Raw genomic sequence first — 18,919 nt, 5'->3', positions numbered from 1 at the left:
AAAGAAGTTCAAGATACTGTATTGGCATACTACAATTATAAACTTATATATGAGGAAGAGAAAGTAGATAAAGCAGAGAGCTTGGCTCCAGTGCCAGACTGTGGAGCTGGTTCTCACTGGATAGATGGGGACTGCAAGCCACAAAGCTGAGCTGTTTGTCCAAGAACTCAGAGGCCCTTGAAAGAACCTGGGACTTCACACTCCTAGCTAAGTGTGTCAGTCTCTTTAAGGCTGCACTCAGGGTTAATTTTAGGATGCAGGTAGTGATGCAGAGAGAAGATGGAAGAAATGGTCCTTTAATCATAGCCTTACTTGATAGGAAGTGGAAACCTTTCCCCACAGGCAGACACATTCAACTGAACTGTTTTCCCAGAGCCCCTGGACTCCAAAGCATGCTGAACTCCAGCAGTCTCCCAGGTGGTGAGCTTTGCCAGATGTGTGATAATGCCTGTGTCAGCTCTTGTTCTTCTCAATAGCAACAGAGCTGAACTTGCCTACAGTCCCTCCCTGGGTCACAACAGAAATATCGTGACTGGACACTGACTGTAGAAAGCCATCTTACTAGTCAAGCTAAAACATAGCTCGCCACACAACTAAGACAAGCAATAGCAGAGAAACACTAAACGGCCTGGTGTGGGTATGCAAGTTTTTTTTTATAGGTCTTAGGAAAGTAATTGTAGCCTAGTACATCTTCAAATCGGTCTTAAAAAATAATGCTCTCCCTTGATACTTAGGACCAACTATAGAATCTAAAGATTTACTCCTGCTCTAGATTTAAAACATTCCAAGTAACAAAAAGTATGTACTATATTTGATGTTTGCAACCATCATCTATGGACAAGATATTTCATTTTCTGGACTAGTGCCCTGGATGAAAAATTGAGAAGATATTTAAACTCATCCTTTTATATCCCACTGTTCAGAAATCAACAGAGTTAGCAACATTTGAATATTATCATTTGAATCATATATAATTCTAGTATGGATTGTCAATGGCATTAGGGTTTCTCCTCAGAATGAAGTTCATATCTCTCTATCTAATGCTCACATTTCTGAATGGCTTGGGACATGAAGCAAGTGCAAAGAAAATGCCATTCTTTTCCTGGAAAGCTGTTACTTAAGCCTCTTCTGGGAGCAAAATCTCCCAGCCACACTGCACAGTTCAGGACAGACTTGTCTTTGATGTCACCACTCAGCCAATGGGCACTTTCACTTCCCTGTGTGTTGGGCTTCTCTGGTGTTCATGTCAAACATTTAGGGTCCCTGCCTCAACATCTAGTGCAAACAAAAGACAGACAGAGACAGGGCAGAAAAGAGAGGACTGAGAAGAGAAGGATACAGTGACATTCTTTGAAGGGATGGTAGCTAATGAGGATTACTTTAATTTAGAGCCAAAGAGTTTTCTTCCAACAGAGCAGACTGTGGCAAACCCAGACAGAAGCAGGAACCTGTGCCCAATTCAATGAGTAGGATGTCACCACCCATTTGTGGTTCCCCAGAGAACACTAGAACAAGTCAGGCCCTAACACCTAGCTCTGCTTTGACAAGCATGGGCCTGGCCCTTCAGGTACAATCCTTACAGGGATGGGCCTCTCTTCCATGACTTGGGTTTAGTCTGAAGCCAAGACAAGTCCTGTAAAGGCTCCAAGTCTTTCTTGATCTACACAGATGCAGCAGGCCTTCAGATGATCGGTAGGACTACACTGTTCCTTCTTCAGGCCAATAAATCACCACAATCCCCGGGTAAGCCATGAGAAGCTAGAAAAGGAGGTGAGTTGGGCTTCTCAAAGACCTAGAGAAGCAAGAACTGGGCTAGAAGATCTCTCCATCACTATGTCTTTCCTTAATTCCCAAGTCATTCTCCAAACCCTGAAGTTTAAAGCAAGACTCAACAGGCTTACCAGATCTGGAGAGATGCTTCCAAGGCTGCCTCTGGATGCTCCGGTGACCCAACCAGGCATTCTCCCTGCTACATTCCAGGTAATTCCACGTACTTCCTCTTAAGTAGCTGATTCTTGGATGGATGAGGGAAAGAGCAGCTTCACAGATGACCAGGCCAGAGCTCATCACCCAGCACTCATCAGTGAACAGCACGGGAACAATCAGTCAGTTGATTGATGGAGGTTCTGTTGGCAAATGCTGCATTTTAAGGAAGTACGACTTTTAAATTTCGAGTTGGACCTGGCAGTATGCCGAGAGAAGGAGTGCATTCAAGTGCAGGAGAATCTGGTAAGCCTGGGCACCAAACGGGGCACAGGCTTTGGGATTCTCAGAAGATCTGGGAGAAGTGAGTGGGTAATCAGCAGGAACCACAGTGAATACCAGTAAGGTGATCTTGCTTCCCCCTGCTTGCCAAGTCCAGGTTTGGGCATGTCAGTTTCCTCTCCTGACTTTTTTTTTTTTTTTTAACCACAATGCTGCCATCTATATTTAATTGAATCGTATGGCTCAGAATCCTGGAATACAGAAATCATCAGTACTAAGATTCAACTAGTCGTGTATTGCATTGGTATTTCCCTCTTCTCTGACAGAGCTGCACAGCTTATTATTTATTTATTTATTTTAAAAATCTCAATATATAGACTAACACTCTGACTTCTAGACTAGAGCTTGTAAGCGTGAATATATCTAGAGAATCATAAAAATTGTTGGGTCCAGAGGGAAGCGAGACATCAGTCTAATTTGAATCTCTAACATATCACGTCTATGAAAGCATCCATTTTTTGGGGGGTATCTCTGGATAAGAGAATAGTATGCTTCTCAAGCTGATTCTTTCTATATTTTGGCCAAGCTTAGAAGTTGAACAGTTTAACTGGGCTAGAGCGATGGCTCAGCCATTAAAGGCTAGGCTCGCAGCCAAAGAACTTATTTTATAGCTATTTGAACTTATTTACTGGTTCAGTTATTAGAAGAGATATTACCATGGCTCAGTATCAGTTAGCAGTCATACTATGTTAGAGTTTTATGGGACTTCAATTGATGAAAGTAAGATCTGTGATTGTGTCCCAGCTCCCTTCCAAAAATACATCTATGGTCAGATCAAGAAGGAATGATTATATATGAAACATAGTACATGCCTGTTACCAGGGCTAGCAACAATACGCACAAACGTTGCACTAAGATAATAATGATGAAGGATTTTGTGAAAACTACACTCTGACACAGGGAAGAAAAGCGTGACCGACTCACTTTTAACATTTAAAGAGCTGTGTGACTTTTAAGACTAATATGGCAGCTTTTTGGACCTACCAGGACACAAGGTGGATAATCAACATTTCTAGCACCTTAAGTCACCTTTTTAAATAGATTTTCCCCCCTTCTCTGGTTTTGAATCTATGTCTAAAAGTCTGAATGCATAGAGTTAGGCTTCTGTTACATTTTTAGAGGAAAGTTCCTAGTAAAAAGTTGATCTGAGATCAGAAAGATAAGCAGCCAATCTAAGTTCACACAGCCCGTTGAGATAAAGCCAGAAGTGAGCACATTTTGCAACCCGATGGGGTTCCATGAGTAACACGGAGTGTGTGCCATGCTCTAGGTAACACATCTAGGGTGTGAGGGTGTGATGGCCTTACTGATAATCTACTTTCGTGAAGAAACTAAAGAAAGTTTTACAGCCATAAATAAACAAGCCAACCTCCTTTGGCTCTCATGGTGGCGGCCTTATAAAGTAATATCAGTATAAAAATAAATAAGAATATCATAAACACAGTCTCATGTATCTGCATTCAAGCCTACCAGGTTATCAACATAATATAAAAACCACATTTACTCTGTTGCAGGTGCTTTGCATACGTGATTGGCTCTCAGTTTTCCAAGACTTCACAGGTTTAGTGTTACTGTGGTTCTTTTTAGGTGAATAAGCTAATGCTCATCGGGCACACAGCCAAGGTGTCAGGGCTAAGGTTTGGTCGACTCTACGACTCTATTTTTACCATGGCTACGACCGTCTCTAAATTGTCTCCAGCTCATTTGGGGCCACACACAACAATCAACCCTAAAACAGCTACTGCTGATATGGCATAAACTTGAGTTGTTTGTGCTTTAAGTTAAATTCCTGTAAAATTAGCCTGGTTATTTCCTCTGCCAGTTCAAGAAGCATCTCTCGTATTCATTGGCATGGTCCTTGTATTTAATGTACTGTATAGAAAATACAGCAAATTAAAACCTTGAGTAGCAAGATGAAATATATAATAAATAGAAAAATAATGAAGACCCACGACATTTTGAAAAGACCTTTTCACCATTTTAACTTTCAAATTATTTTTGTGTCATAATATGTTTATATTAAAACCATCTTTTTAATAGATTTAAAATTGGAACATTTTGCATTCAAGCTAGGTCTAGCATTTGATTATAAATTCCTTGCATTATTAAATAAAAAATTTTTATTTTTGCAATGTATATATATTTTGATATTTAAAATGTGTTTTTAAATTAGTATTGTATGGTTTTATTAAAACATTTACTTTTGAGGTAAGAATAATATTTTCGTGTGCCACACATAGGTCATGGGTTCTGATAAATTTACTGGTAAGTAAAAACAAATATGACTTTGTGACTTTAGAAGAATAACTTTCCTGCTGCCCTTAGAGTTGAGGGTGAAATTCACAGACACAGAGCACCGTGTCCACTTGCCACTTGTGGAAAGAACAATGATGAACTGCAGCTCAGGGGAACCTCTCTCTGCATGATGGGCAACCGTCATCTTCGCAATAAGGTTGTTAGGAAGTATACAATAAAGGATACTGTATGCCAATTTCAGATCTGTGTGAGATGTAAACATCTTCTCTTCCTTCTGAAATTCACTGAATACTTCTGTTCAGATTTACAGAGTCATTGTTGAAAGCATCATAAAAAGTAGGCAGCATTTACTGCGTTGACTGTAAGCCAGCCACTGGTCTATGTACTTCACAGGCATCAGCAACTTGCTCTTCACAATTCCGTGGTGGTAAAATGTTATTGCCTCCACTTTGCCCAGAGCCCACATTTGTGCAGCTGCTGCTTGGGGGGGGGGGAGCAGCTCTCAACCTCTGGATTGAGACCCCAAGGGTCGCATATCAGATATCCTGCATATTTACAGTATGATTAGTGAGAGTAGCAAAACTGCAGCTATGAAGCCACAAGGAAAATAATTTTATGGTTGGGGAGGTCAGCACAACAAGAAGACCCTCAGCACTAGGAAGGTGGAGACCACTGGTTTAGAGGCAGACAAAGTGAGTCTAGATCCAAGGGTGTCCTAACTTTCTGTTTCACTGTGTCTCTAACCCCTGGCAGGCTGACAGTGTTCAAGCCACCACAAGCACCAAGAAACAAGAACGTAGTCCCTGGTGTGGTAAGGGCCTCTGTGGACCTGTGGTTTAGGTCTCCTTGGTGCCACCATCTTTTCCATAGAGAGCTTCCCATTTTGATGGGTGAGTCATTTCGCTATTCTTTGTGATCTTCAGTTCAGTTTCCTCCCTGAAGGGAAGCATATTCATGCTCAGCATAGGACTTACCTTACTGGCCACCTCTAAGCTTCTGCGGGTCATTCCCTGAGCTCAAGCAATTCTTATTCTTTTAGCAACATCTCCTTTCCTAGATTCAACAAAACCAGTAAATCCCATCTTATCAAAGCTAAGTACCCAAAGAACCAAGCAAATGTTAGAGAGAGAGAGAGAGAGAAAGAGAGAGAGAGAGAGAGAGAGAGAGAGAGACAGACTTATTCTCTATTCCTATACCATCTGTCCAGGACATGGCAGCCCGCTTATAAATGCTGGGAGAAAGAGTGAGGGCACCGCAGGCTGCCCCCGATTCCTTCAGGATGTGCTCACTGCTCAGCCACTACCTAGAAAGAACAGGAGGTTCTGCCTGGAGCAGAGACATGCACTTATTTGAAGACTGGCAGATCCCTGCCCCCCCCCCCCCATCTACTTGTTCCTTCCTTGTTTGATCAATGAGCATTTTAGGGGTGCTTCCTACCCACCCATGTACAGTGTGTGGAGGCATGGGTGAGAAAACAAGAGAGACTACCCCTGGCTACCAATTTGACTTTCCTGTTTAACACTTACAAACACAGACAGCTTCCTCAACTGCTAAATGAGGGATTAGCATTGTTGGGTAGCAGTAAAGGATTAAAGGAGACCACAGGTGTGAAATGTGCTGTTCTCTCTCTCTCTCTCTCTCTCTCTCTCTCTCTCTCTCTCTCTCTCTCCCTCCCTATCCCCCTCCCCACCCCCACTCCCCGATCAACTATTGTCTCTTAGCATTTGCTTAGCAACAAAAACAAAGACAAACTGTTGACCTCAAAGGATTTGCATCCATGGGAAGAAAACAACCAGGATATGGGATACAAATAAAACGACCAGAGTGATTCAGAATTAGTTTGAAACGACAGCAGGAAAAATTGGGGGAGGGGATCTTTTCTTGGGGAAGATTAGGAGGATCTGGACAGGAAAGCAGGTCAGGGGTAGATACCTCCCAAAGAAGTAAAATGGGTAATTAATATGAAGGCATAGAGGGGATAGATTGAGGTAGCCCATGGTAAAATCCTTGACTACCTTGTGAGAGAGTAGGTTGGGCTGCTGGTGGCACTGGGCTCTGCTCTACACAGTCCAGGGGTATTTCTACACATTTACCTGATTAGTTCATTGCTTGTATTCTTAGCAACTGTGGGTGGTGTGACATCTGTACTCTCACCTCTTTGGAGGTTTTAAAGAATAATTTTATGTTTTATTCATATGTATCTGTATAAGTGAATACTGCTGCTTCCCATGAAGGCTTGAGGGAACTATCTGATCTTCCAGAACTGGAGTTATAGCTGGTTATAAGCCGCCAAATATGGTGCTGGGGATGGAACTCATGTCCTCTGGAAGAACAGTGAGCACTCTGGTGTTTCTCCTTCTCATACATCTTAGATTTCAGTGACATGTAGCCTTTCCTACTTAGAAAGCTTGATCGCCTCCCAACATGCTTTTTTCCATTCATGTGTTGCTTTGGTGATGGTGACATCATAGCCATTGTGTTGCTTGAGTGATGACCTAATCTGACTAAGAAGGTTGGGCTCTCTGATAGAGGTGAGGCCAATTTAGCAACGAAGGAAAGCTCATAAGGAGTTAAGCTAACTTGTCAGTGGCCACAGCAGTCATGTGGCTCATCTAAGATGTGAACTTCATTGTTTCTGGTTTCAAGGGTCTTTTCTGGAGGGGGACTTTGGGGTGCAGACATGCTAGAGTTTCAGAGGCCACATAGCCTGAGTGGCAGTGGAGACATTTGGACAGCAGGTCCAGCTGTGATCTATAGCACTTAAGTGCTATGAAAATGAAATCAGCTGTAGATATTTTCTTGCTTCTTGGCATAACCTATTGGTTACCTTTCTTCTGGCTCCGTCCCAGCTTCTTTAAAGGACATCAAGAGAAATTGTTATTGACCAGACTCTGATGTTATTTATAATGGCCATTCCATCTTTCTGCTTTGCTGTTCTCTACAGAAGAGCTGTGTTCTTAATCTGAACCTTTGGGAATCAAAAGCCAAGTTTGCTTTATTTAGCTTTTAGGATCTTGGATTTGTCTTTGTTTGTTTGTTTGTTGTTGGTTTTCGGGTGTTTTGTTTTGTTTGGTGAGGAGCTCAAAGTTCCACCGAAGGCCAAAGTACCCTGTGCTCAAAGTCTTGGCTGTTTAAAGAACTTACCTCTTTTTATTCCAAACCTACCTCCATATTCCCCCCAAACTGAACATTCCTTTTAATTTCTTCCCATAGCGAATATATGGAATAGCAGTTTAATTAGGAACCAATATTTGAAGCAGGCAGTGGTACACGCCTTTAATCCCAGCATTTGATGGCAGAGGCAGATGGATCTCTGTGAGTTTGAGGCTAACCTGGTTGACAGAGCAAGTTCCAGGACAGCCAGAGCTGCACACAGGGAAATCCTGTCTCAATAAACCAGCAAACCAAAAAGAACCAATATTCTAGCATACCCCAGAGTAAATTTACTTAATTGTAAATTATTTATGTTAAATAACTTGATATACTCATCCAACAGTTTGTCTAGATCTCTGTGAGTTTCAGTTTCTGTTTGTGTTCTGTGTTGTCTAAAGTTCGCACATTTGTCCTTGTGCTCAGAAAGTGATGTTGTTTTTATAAATGACTTGTTAGTAATCATGCACATGTCTTTCTGTGAAGAGCATATCTATCTGTGAATGGCATATACATACATACATGCATATACATATGTATATGTATACATATATATGTAGCTTAAATATTATTTACAATCTGATTTCTAGCCACCCTTTCCCCATACACACAGATACACACAGTCATACATACACATTCAGACAGAGACATACATGTAAATACACACAGACACACATACACATAGATACACACGCTCACATGTACATTCATACACAGACACATACTCAAGCATACATACACACAGATGCACACACATACGCAGATGTATGCACATATATACACATTCATGTAGAAATACACATATACCAATACATGTCCATTCACACACACACACACACACACACACACACACACAGATTCATAAACTCACAAATGATTAGCTTTATCTTGCCTGCTTTTCATGTGTGCTGGATTGCATATCTGCAAGTCACCCATGACATTTGAATGTTTTCTTTTGATAGGGCTAATATAATTGGTCTTTTATTTAACTGTTACGTAACCAAGATGTTCAGACATTCATCTTAGTTTTCTCTTCTAAAAATGGAAACAACAATAGAATCTACCTCTTCTAGAACAGAATGGAATAATGGGAAACAGAAAACTTATCTTAGTCTCTGATACGTGCTCAATAGATGTTAATATGCCAACAGTATGTTTTTGTCTAGATTAAAGGAGCGATATAATGACATGATAAGCTATAAATAAACTCTTGGTATTAGGTTGGGTATAAAACTTCAATAATTTCCAAAATTTATTTCTACATTTATTGTTCATAGACTGACCATTTAAGCAAGGTATTGCAAAGGCTTACAAGAGGTTGGAGAGATGCATTAGCATGTAAGAGTCCTCCCTGCTTGTCCACAGGACCTGAGTGTGTTTCCTGGCATCTGTATCAGATGGTACACAACTGCCTAGAATTCCAGCTCCAGAGTATCTTATGTCCTCTTCTGGCTTCTACAGGCACTGGCACACATGTGACATATACTCACTTGAACACATGTACATCAAAAAAGGGCTCACAAAGAAAAATAAAGCCCAATGTAAACAATATTCTAGTTAATATATAAATCAGAAAGCCAGGGTCATTTTGTTTGCAAAGTTTTGGCTGACTGTTTTGGAGTCTTTCACAGACTCCCTGGTTGAAGTTTGAACCTTATGTCTCTTAATCCTTAGTTTTCACAACTGTTTGGGAGGCGTTATCGCTTCTCAGATCTGAGGGGGAGGGAAATGACTTGCCCTAGTTCTCACCACTTTGTGTGTGGTTGGCTTGCAGAAATGTTCCAGAGTCTAAGATCACAGGGCCACCACCCCCAGGGAAGAGCCAGGAGGCAATTACCCCTTGGGTGAACTTCAACCACCAGGTTCTCTTCCCAAGGTCAAAGCTATGCTGAGGGGCACTAAGGCAATAGCCCACTCTGGCACTCGGTAGATTTGATCCAGATCTTGCCTCAATTGTTTTCTGGCTGTGTGACCTGGGTCGGGTAGTTAATACAGTTCCCCCAGTTTTAGTGACTAGTTTGTAAAATGAAACAGTGAGTCTTTATGATTTCCTGTGGAGATGGCACTTACTAAGAGGAGGGCAGTTGCAACACGGAGTAGTGGTGATACTAAGCCAATAAGAAACTCTGCCTTTGACCTTGAAGGCCCTGAGGCTGGAGAGTCTTGGCTGTTAGAAACTGACTCGGAAAGAAGGTTTGAAGGTTGAAGCAGAGAGAATGTCCAAAGAGGGAACTCCAAGCTAAAGAGAAAGGAGATTAAATGGAAGTAAAGCAAGCCTGTGGCTGCCCAGCCCTTTGGACCTGGTGAGAGTCCATGGAGCACTTGAAAGAAGGAAATTGGGGTCTAAAGATCAAAGTTCAAGATCAATTGTTAATTTAGCTGCACAGTAACTGGATCCTTCTTTTGAGCCTCAGTTTACTAGCTAAGAAATTAAATTTGTCAAGAATTAAGTTTCCTGTCATTCTTAATATTCTGTCACAAGCTTCAGGGAGTGCAGGTGAAGGGAGGTGAAGTTGTGGGCGTGTCTATTTTAGCTCATTAGTGTTAACTGACTTGAAATACCACCTGCTTTACAAACAACCTGGTCCTGAGGTATATGCATATCTTTCGGAAATAAAGGTCATTGTTCTCCTTGATTTCATCCTTTCTATTGTGACAAACTGGAAAGACACGTCTAAATCAGGTGAGAGTCAAATCTACCAGTATCATGTGTCCTTGAAACAATAAGGAAACAAGTTGGATCCCTGGATTTGCAGCTGTGTATCCCTGCAGTGATGGAAGTAAACCAGTCAGGGAAGCTCCTCTCTCTGACCCCAGGAAGCCCATCCAAGAGGAATAAAGGAAGGCCAAGAGGAATCTTCTCTTTCAAGAGAAAGAGGAGGCAGAGGAGAAAGGGTAGAGAAGAGAAGAAGTTCCCATTTGGCAACACTCAGTCAAAGGCTCTCCTATTCTGAATCAGTCATCTCCTGATTACTAAACTATCCCAGAAGAGAAAAGAAAAGTCTAGAGACCCAGAATGATTGACAAACGCCATGCAGAATTGACTTCTTGCTAGGTTCTTCTTGTTCCTAACACTCCCTGCTGTGTGCATTGGTGTGGATTTGTGTAGGGATGGTCTTCACTGGTGTTCTAGGGATAGTTTCAGGACAAGACCTTCATAACATTCAGGCTGACTCTAAATCTGAGGTTCAACATCTTATACATAGCAAGGTGCTCAGCAGATCAGTGAATGTCCAAGGGTAGCCCCTAAGATCACCAATTTAGATTCCTTCAGCTCCCAGCTTTTGTCTCCTGTGAGAAGATTTGAGCGAGACTGTTTACCAGACTTGACCACTAATCTTTTCAGGAATCAGATAAAGCCCTGGATAATGGCTTCCAGTCACTTACTGAACAATTTACACAGGGTCTGGTCTACTTTGAGGCACTAACACTCTTCATTTTACAACATGAGGTGGTTAGGCAGGAATTGTTTGTGACTCATTTTGCAAAAGAGACGACTTGGTCTGGGGAAGTGCGTAAACTCAGTGGGAAGCAATTGAGTGTAGATTTGAATCTCCAGCTGAGACTCCAAACCCTGTTCCCAGAGCTCACATACTGCCTGCATCTTTGACCCCTAAAGGCTCGTTGGTCCAGCTAAAGAAGAACACAGACTGCCTCAGCCCAAACCACCTGATAATAACACCCATAAAACAAGATAATCTACACAATGTACATAGTTCCTTTGCACCTATACCTGTCAAATTGTTTACTCAGTCAGAAAGTGGTCGTTATCTGGACTTGATAGGTTGATGGTGCTGTCACCATGAGAAAATGATAGGATGGGACTTCTGGGTTCTCAGGTCCAGCAATTGTCTTTTTTGACCAATCGATGATTCAGGTGTGTGTTGGAATTTTCCATGCTGAGTAACATAGCAAGTTCAAGACCATGTCTAAAAGAAGCAAATATTGGGATGGAGAACTTGCTAAATGGTTAAAGGTGCTGGCTGTTCTTCTAGGGGACCTGACTTAAGTACCCAGCACACTTAGACAGCTCACAAACACAAGCACTTATCATTCCAGATCTCAGGGATTCAATACTCTATCTCCCTCACACACACCCACAAACACACATGCAAACAAGCACATGAATACACACGTAAGTAAAAATCAACCTTTTAGTCAAGCAAACAAAAGAATATTAGAATATTCAGAATGAGCTACTTGTTTTCATAAGTTAACTTGATATTTTTGTGTGTCAACATTTGGACCATTAAAAACTAGTGATTGGCAAAAAATTAATTAATTGGTTAACTGCATTAGCTACTCATGGAGGGGGTGGGGCCAATATTTTAAACTACAGTCCTGTTGTAGCTTAAAAACGTAGATATGATCAGGTGCCTCAATGATGCATGTATCTGGGCATGCGCCTGCTATGGAATGCATGTGGAGGTCAGAGGAGAATTTTACAGAGTCAGCCCCTCCTTCTACCTTCCTGTGGGTTGCAGGAATTGGACGTGGGTTGTCAGGCTTGCTCTGCAAGCACTTTATCTGCTGAGCCATCTCTTCTGCCCCAGACATTCTTAATGAACAAAAATCTGACACCCAAATGAAGCCAACCTATAAAATATGTATCTCACACTAAATATCCTTCTGTTTGTTGTCATTCTGCTTTTGATTTTTCTTTCTGAGACAAGCTTTACTATAACCCACTGTTGCCTCAAACTTTCTATGAAGTCAAGAATGGACTTGAGCTCCCAATCTGCCTGCCTCTGTGTCCTGAGAGCTTGGGGTTCCAGGCATGAACCCACAGTTTCAACTGAATTGTCTTTCATTAAATACATTAAATAGTAGTACCTCTATAGTCCATATGTAGTTTTAAGAAGTAGAAACACAGAATTGGATAAATAAGGCAGATGCATTCTTCAAACTTGTAGAGTTGATATTTAGTGAGGGAAGAACAAAGACACAAATTGAAGAAGGTACAGTAGGGCCTGCTGAGGTCTGTTTAAGTCTATATTAATCGAAACACAAGAGTACAGGGCCAAGTGTATGCTGTTTAGCAGAGGTGATACTTGAACTGAGACATGAAAGAGTAGACCTGTAGCAATTGGAAGGAAGAGTGTTCCAGGCATCCTTTGAAATGGTATTGTCATGTGAGTTTGGTTGAGTATCCTCTGAAAAGCAAGGCCAGCAAGCTAGCTAGAGCAGAAATGAGGTCCACAAGTGGGCAGGGGAACCTGCTGCGTGTATTGGTTCTGACTGGAGGAGATGGGAGCCTCTGGAGGGTTCTGATTAGAAGTGCCACTTGAGTAGACTTAGGCTCCAAGTGATAGCTCAGTGCTTTGAGGAGAAGGGAGCGGAGGGTAAAGGGTGTAATGAAAAGAGCAAGCTACTCGCAGGTTAGTCCATGAATTCAGAAGTCAGGCAAACAAGAGTCCATACTGTGGGGTCCAAATAAAGAGAAATGTCTGGGTTATCTTTAGGCTTAATGTTACAGATTTGAATTATGGGAGGATGAGGTCAGGAAAATGTAAACTCAGCTCCGAGTTATATGCTCACTCCAGCTGTTTCTAGAGTAGTTACAAGTAGCACATCAGATGGCTAGATTTTTGCTCCTCACACACAGACTCTTTTTTGCCCCAAGCCTCGTTGCTTTGTGTAGACCATTCTTCACCCACACAAACCAAACACCCTCCTTCTTGATACAAGTTTAGATTCTAGGGCACAGCTGGATGTAAAGAGCAGCTTTTCCTCTTGGGTACCACTATAGGGTGATAAGAGTTGCCACGATCGGTTGGGTCTTTCAAAACAGCTGACTGAGAAGATATTAAACATTCTCAACCCAAACTGACGATAGCCACCTCAGGTGATACACCAAATAATCTAATCAATCCAAGTGCATATGTGCATATGTCCACATGGACAATGCTATAGGGCAGCTACATCTTTTTTTAAATTAACAAACAAACAGAACAAAACAACAACAAATCCAACCCATCTATGCAGCAGCATTGGAGTTGTCCAGAACTCAGTGCTTTACCAGGTGCTAACAATAAAAGCCTAGTGTAAGACCGCTGCCCTTTCTTTAAGGAGTGCTAATTGGAGAAATGTTCTGTTTGCACTGGAGGAAAGATGTCATTCTGGGTGATTATTTAAAAGGATGTTGTTTCAATGTCTTCTTGAGCTTTGAGTAATTCAAAATAAGTCCATGAGTCGGCGCTCAGGAAAGCACGTAGAGGAACTCTCTAATCAGTCGAACAGAATGCTTAGAAATGAGCAGATCAAGGCCTCTTTGTAAATAGGTAGATCAGAGACCTGGAAAGCATTTGATTCTCCTAAATACTAGGAAGATTTTTGTCATGACTCCACAATATTCATTGTCCTGTTTTGGGTGTAGGAGCACAAGCTGGAACCCCTCTGGGAGATCAGGCTTCCAGGATGACTGGAATCTAAAATCCCAAGGGACAGTAACATTCTTTCTGCTTGAGGTGTCTTGGTGCTTTTCCTTTGTCTCCAGTGGTGCTGGAGATTGAACTCTGGACTGTGAGGGCAAAGAGCCATTGAGCTAGACACTCAGCCTTTTTCTTATTCATTTCTATGAATCAAAAATTTCTGCCTTTGGAAGCTGAACTCAAAGGTTACCCACCTGTAGTGATGATCCCCGATCCTAACATCTGTCAAAACGGCCATCCTCTTGCCTCAGAGTATTGTGGCCATTTGACTAGCATGGTTGAAATGCAAGTGCCTGGCATTTTCGGTCTCCTGTTAAGTTTCCTGAGGTTGAAGTTATGCCTAACTCATTTGCTTACTCTGCCTTGTGACTTACAGCGTTTTTGGCTCGGTGATAGTTTTGTTGTGTTCTGTTGGCCATTCCTTGGTGACTCTGTAAGGCAGGACCTAGGTTCAGCTGCCCTGACTGCGATCCAAAATTAGAAAGGCTAAAACAACAAAGTGGTTTCCTTCTCATTTACATTGCCAAAATCGCCATGAGGAGGGAATGCCTTATTGACGCTCTGTACAGTTCTGGAAAGCCAGCCCTGGCCCTCTCAGCTAATAGTACCTCAACCAGATCAGTGCGGCGGCCATGTTCTTGGTCTGTCACACAGCTGAATGGAGAACAGACACTGTGAATATTAAATAAGAAAGTTCCTGTAAAGTTCTCATGTTAATTATTTTAACCTAAGATATGTAGGTATAAAACAGAACAGAAAGCAAGAGAAGGAAGTGGCCGTAAATACTCCCAGCCATCTAGGGGAACCGAATTTGATTCTAAGCTTCTTGGAAACGAAGCAGAAAAAGAGAACACATTGGGGCAGTGGATTTCTCTTTCTAAGGAGACAAAACTTGTGAAGTCATCTGCTGGGGAGACCAACTTTTCATGGTTATTAAGATGAAAATAGCATCCCCCCACACATGTGGAGTTTAAGCATAATGTCTTTCATAGTGAGAATGGAGGGAGGGGGAGAAGAGGAGAACAAGAAATAGAAGAAACAGAAGGAAGAAGAAGAACAAGAGGAGGAGGAGGAGGGGAAGGGGAGAAGGAATAGAAGAAGAAATAGAAGAAACAGAAGGAAGAAGAAGAACAAGAGGAGGAGGAGGGGAAGGAGAGAAGGAATAGAAGAAGAAATGAAGAAATAGAAGAAACAGAAGGAAGAAGAAAAAGAAAGAGGAGGGGGAGGGGAGGAGGAGGAGAAGAAGGAGGAGGAGGAGGAGAAGAAGCAGAAGAAGGGGAAGGGGAAGAAGAAGGGGAAGGGGAGGAGAAGGAGAGAGATGGAGGGAGGGAGGAGGGAGGGAGAGGAAGGGAGAGAGGGGGAGGGAGGGAAGAAGGGAGGGAGGGAGATGAAACCCCTCTAAGGCATCCATCACAGACTCTATGCACTTCCTGGTTTCCTCTCAGGTCTTGGCTTCCTCTGTTACCCTCTACAATAAAAGCTACTGTGAAGGACAATATTAAGTTGGCCCTGCCTCTGACTCTGCCCCAGTCTTTATCTGCTAGTTATTCTTAAACATCTGAAACACTTGACCTTGACTAAATCATGTCCTTTATTTCTTTTGCATGTTCCTGATCGTGTGAAGTGTTCTTTCTTGATTTCCCTTAAGACTAGTTGGGTGCCATTCTTCTTTTAAACATTGGCAACCTTCTGGCTTTCTCTTTCTGGGTTCCTCTCTTCCTTGCTTGCTTCCCTTCTTTCCTTTCTTTTTTAACTCTTTCTTTGCTTCTTCCCCTTTCTAGGAAATGTCATCTGCCCTTATGATTTTAATTTATTCTCTAGATTTTAATAATTCCCAGTTTTAACTTCACATCATAATACACACTTGAGTTAACTCTTTAGATTTTTAAATTTGAATTATTTATATGTGTTTATACTTCTTCGTGCTTGCCTGTGTGGGCATATGTGTTAAGATGTTTGTGAAGGCCAGAAGATGACACTGGGTCTTCTGGAACTGGACCAACAGGGGAACTAAACCCAGGTCCCCTGCAGGAGCAACATCAACATGGTATGTCCAGTTCCTACTTGGGTTTGAAATTTGCATATTCAATATTCTCCTGAATTAGTTTATACATCCCTTATTTCTGCATGTCTCAGATTATAGTTGTCTTCCTCCTAACCTTTGTTACTCCTTGTGTTCTTTATCTCAATGAAGAGCTCTATCTCCTACTCAAATGTTCAAGACTGAAGAGTAGTGGGGTTTAACTTTCCCCTTCTCTATATAGACAGGGTTTCTCTATATAGCCCTGGCTGTCCTGGAGCTCACTCTGTAGACCAGGCTGGCCTCGAACTCAGAATTCCGCCTGCCTCTGCCTCCCAGAGTGCTGGGATTACAGGCGTGCGCCACCACCACCTGACTCTCTAACTGTATTTTTAAAACCATTGTTATTTAATCACTGAGGTATATTTCATATATATACAAAGCATATCATGGTTATATTGTAGTACTGTTTTTCATTTAGTTATTATTATGCACATGGGTGTTTGGCCTACAAGTATGTAGGCACAGCACATGCACAGAGTATGAGATCCCCTGGGTATTCAGTTACAGGCCATTGTGAGTGCTGGGCATTGAACCCTGGTCCCCTAGAAGAACAGCCAGTGCTCTTAACCATTGAGCCATCTCTCCACCTCCACTCTATATATGTATTCAACAAATATGAGCTGAGTCCGTCCTTGATTTTCAGGAGTGTGTATCTTCTCTGGCACTGTGTTCCACTCAAAATCAACACTAACAATTTGTTTCTATAGATACTGTTGACTGATATTTCAGAACTGCAAGACACAGGGTCACTATCAGTACTACTTAACTCTGCACTTCTGAGGAAAAACCACACATACAAGAAGAGTTATGGCTGTGTTCCAATAAAACTTCATGTCCAGTCAGATTTGGCTGTTGGCCATAGCATGCAGAGCTGAATAGCTGAAATTAGATATTATGGTTTACTTTTGTATCTGCAGGGTAAACACAGTGTTTGATGTGAAGGCGTGTCATTACAGGATTGTTGGAGAAGTAAGCGAGGAATGAACAGAGTAGGGTTGACCAGCTTTCTGGTTTTCCTTTGTTCCACAGTGTGCTCTGCATTCACTTTTATTTTCTGATTGGATATTTTCCATGTCTCCCCTTTGGAAACTCCCTATCCCTTCTCCCCTCCATCTGCCTCTTGGAGGGTACTCACCCACACACCCACTCCTGCCCTCCCGCCCTGCCATTCCCATACACTGGGGCATTGAACACACCTCTCTCCCCAACTAATGTCAACAAGGCCATCCTCTGCCACATATGTGGCCAGCTCCATGGGTTGCTCCCCTCTCAGGAGACAGCCATATTAGGCTTCCCTCAGCAAGCACTTCCCGGCATCCACCATAATGTTCTAATTTGATGGCTGTATATGGGATGGATCCCCAGGTGAGGCAGTCTCTGGATGGCCTTTCCTTCAGTCTTTGCCCCACACTTTGTCTCCATATTTCCTCCTGTGAGTATTTTGTTCACTCTTCTAAAAAGCACTGAAGCATCCACATTTTGGTCTTCTTCTTAGGCTTCATATGGTCTGTGAATTGAATCTTGAGTATTTCGATCATTGATACCCAGGAGCCAGACCTTCCATTCCTGCTGCGAGTGTTTTGCCCTCAGCACTCATACAAACAGTTCATTAAGTATTGTATCATCCATTTAGGTCTCTTTGTTGGTAAGCTGCCTTTTAAGACCTTTGGCCCTGCCTTTAGTCATTTCCTCTAGCAAGCATGCTCATTTTCTTTTTAGATATGATCACTTGGTTTTGTGTTATCCATCGCTTATTATAAACTTTTATGATTTCATTTGTGTGCATGTAGATGTACAGGCATGCTTTGGACATAGTAGGTTAGGTTTAAGATAACAATAAAGTAAATACTATATTAAAGTGTAAAGTGTTTCTCTCCTCTCTCTCTCTCTTTCTTTCTTTCTTTCTTTCTTTCTTTCTTTCTTTCTTTCTTTCTTTCTTTCTTTCTTTCTTTCTTTCTTTCTTTCTCTCTCTCTCTCTCACATACACACAATATATATCTCTCACACCATTCACATACATTTTAAACATGCACATATGTGCATATTTACATACATACATACATACATGAATACATGCATAGGAAGAGGTTCATGTAGTCTAGGCTGACATCGAACTCTTTATGTAGCTGAAAGAGTTTTCATACCTTTCATCCTCTAGTTTGTACTCCCAGGAAGCTAAGATTATAAGCAGTACCACCATACCCAATTTATATGATGCTGGGATCAAAAGCAGGACCTTGTACATGTTCACCAAATATTCTACAGTCTTAGTTTGGGTTTTAGCTTGATCTATAGGCAGCATTAAAAAAATAGTGAGCCCCTAGGCTTGGCTTGAGCTTCTGAGACCTCAAAGGACTCCCCCATTGGCACACTTCCTCTAACAAGACCATACCTACTCCAACAAGGTCACACCTCCTAATAGTGCCACACACTATTAGCCTGTGGGGATTATTTTCTTTCAAACCACCACATTCCACTCCCTGGCAAGCATAGACTTGTAGCCATAACATAATGTAAAACTTCATTCAGTCCAACTTCAAAAGTCCCCATAGTCTATAACTGTTTCAATTCTGTAAAAGTTCAGTCTCTTCTGAGACTCATGACAATCGCTTAACTATCCCCTATAAAATCAAAATAAAAAAGTAGATCGCATACTTCTGCCAATAACAGCATAGAATTTAGATTACTATTCCAAAAGGAAGGGAAGGGGGCATAATTAGGAAATACTGGGCCA

General features: G+C 41.8%; 1 protein-coding gene and 1 long non-coding RNA gene across 2 annotated transcripts in view; one reads left to right on the top strand and one right to left on the bottom strand.

Annotated features, from left to right (window-relative positions):
• The window catches only part of Bcl6 (BCL6 transcription repressor), a 48,300-nt gene extending 46,185 nt beyond the window's left edge, over positions 1 to 2,115 (bottom strand). The window contains exon 1 of the mRNA XM_052158028.1: positions 1,902 to 2,115. The gene's annotated coding sequence lies outside the window, so the exon portion shown is untranslated. The remainder of the gene's footprint in view (positions 1 to 1,901) is intronic.
• LOC127665578 (uncharacterized) overlaps positions 1,565 to 18,919 on the top strand; it is a 38,632-nt gene continuing 21,277 nt past the window's right edge. Inside the window, exons 1-3 of the long non-coding RNA XR_007973459.1 lie at positions 1,565 to 1,770; positions 1,856 to 1,980; positions 5,275 to 5,411. This is a non-coding gene — a long non-coding RNA (uncharacterized LOC127665578). The remainder of the gene's footprint in view (positions 1,771 to 1,855; positions 1,981 to 5,274; positions 5,412 to 18,919) is intronic.

The sequence above is a fragment of the Apodemus sylvaticus genome, chromosome 15 (assembly GCF_947179515.1).
Source record: "Apodemus sylvaticus chromosome 15, mApoSyl1.1, whole genome shotgun sequence".
Lineage (NCBI taxonomy): Eukaryota > Metazoa > Chordata > Mammalia > Rodentia > Muridae > Apodemus > Apodemus sylvaticus.
Note: the sequence above shows the minus strand (reverse complement) of the source record. Positions and strands in the feature narration are given on the sequence as shown.